A 2,360-nucleotide genomic window follows, 5' to 3' on the forward strand; every position below is an offset into this window, starting at 1 on the left:
TAAACTAGGAGGAATAAAATTATTACCAGGATCAAGAACAATAAGTATAACTGCTATGATAGGATTAGTATTTACAAATGAACATAAGATTTATAAAGAAATAAAGGTAAATTAACAATTGACAAACATTTTATGCCTGTATTACAAGAAATGGAATTAGACCCAACTAAAATAAACAATACCTGAACAATTAAGATTAGAATTAGATAATACAATAGGATATTATGAAAATGAAAATAATTCAAGAAGATTGATAACCAATGACAACATAGGACAAAGAACATTGAGAATAAGTACACCCACATTAAATATCAATATAAATCAATCTAATATAAGAAGAAGTTTTAGTTTTGAACTAAGACCAAGTACAAGTAAAGGAATGCCTAGTCAAGAAAGATTATTATTAAGATTTAGAACTGAGACACCTATAAGTTCAAATTTAGAATCAATAAGACCTAAAACACCAATAGAAAAAACGATTTTATAGCTATACAAATAAAACAAGATGCTAATTGGATAGGTGTAATGGCATTAGTAGATCCAAGAGAGCAAAAAAGTACAATACAATTAGGACTAACAAATAATAATCTTGAAATAACAAATAAAGGAGATAGAACAATATCTATAATAAGAATAAATGAAAGAGATGTGTTTAATTGTAAAATTTTGGGTAATAAAAGATAATAATAATCAATGTAAAATAAACCTAGGAATAGATTTCTTAGAACAAGTAAAACCATGGAGAATACAACAAGAAAGAATTATGATAAATATTAATTATCAAATAATTGTAATACAAAAGATAAAACTGATATGACAAAATTATATTACATATTGGTAAAATTTAATTATAAAAAATATAGATCTAGAAAATATCATGCTTTAGTTGATACAGGAGCAAATATTTAGTAGCAAAAGCAAATGTATTACCAGATAAATTATGAAAAAAGAAAAATAAAATCTTAAGAATGTAAGGGGTAGGACAAGAAATTAATTGTATTGAATTAGAAGCAGAAAAAATTATGATACAGATAGGAAAATATGATTAAAAATAAGAAAATTAAATCAATATAATGATAATTCATGTGATGTAATATTAGGAATAGATTATATAGAACAATATTATCCTTTACATATGTTTGAAAAAGCAATAATATTAACAACACCTTATAAACATCAAGCATGGGGAGTAGAGTAACTAAACCTTATAGTAGAAGGGATGAAAAATTTCAAAAGAAAACAGAAGATTATAAAGTACAATTCTACCAAATAAAAAACCTTTGTATAATAATGAAGTTATAAATTCAATAAAAAAAATTAAATACTACAAAAGAAATTAAAAGAATTGAGCAAAGATTATTAAAAAATTATAGTGATAATCCTTTAGTTCATTGGGAAAAATCTAAACCTTTAGCAAGATAGAATTAAGAGATTATAGTAAAGAAATAAATTGTAAACCATATCCATGGACAGAAAATGATAAAAAAGAATTTATTATACATATTAATGAAATGACGCAATATGATTTAATAAGAGAAAGTAGATCTGAATATTCATCAGTTTTCTATATCATTTATTGTTTGTGCATATATTTATTTTTATATTATTTTGAGGTTTTAGTTTATTTTTCTTACTAGGTTTATAAGTATAGTTTCCTAACATAATTTCGACAGCTCTATTTGCACTCTCCCCATTCTTCTTCATCTATTTCATTTTCTCCTCTTAATTTCTTTTTATTTCTTCTTCTAGTTTTTGTTTTAAATATAGATAATATAACATATATATATATATATATTTCAAAATATATATGTATATATATATATTAGTGTATATATATATATAATATGTATATGTGATATCCATATATGTATATATATAAGATATATATGTATATATATAAGATTTATCATGTATTCTAGTACCCTTCTTATTAGGAGGAGAAGGAGCTAGTATCAGTAATCAAGCTAATGGACAAATATATTTTTAACGAAACAATTAGGTTGTTATATAAATAAAAATATAAAAAGATTTAGAACATTTATTTAATAAAAAAAAAATAATAAATATGTTACCAGAAAAAAGTACAAATAATATTAGAAAAATAAAATCCTAGAGAAAAAATGAAAGACTTAAATATACAAAACCTTTAGAACAAAAAAAGTATATGAGACAGCAGCAAAGTGCCGGCTCTTATCCCCAGGATGGCCATAAGCGGGATCGGGTCCGTAATGTTTGTAGTTGTCGAGAGGCAACATGCGTAAAAAGTAGCCCTGAGGTATCTACTGATACTGTGCCTCGAAGAGGTCTGTCGTCATTATGGTATCAGAGCAGAAAGTCAAAATTATGTTAAGAGGAAGATA

The sequence above is a fragment of the Prosopis cineraria genome, unplaced genomic scaffold (genome assembly GCF_029017545.1).
Source record: "Prosopis cineraria cultivar Desert tree isolate PC_DT_omini unplaced genomic scaffold, ASM2901754v1 PC13, whole genome shotgun sequence".
Classification (NCBI taxonomy): Eukaryota; Viridiplantae; Streptophyta; class Magnoliopsida; order Fabales; family Fabaceae; genus Prosopis; species Prosopis cineraria.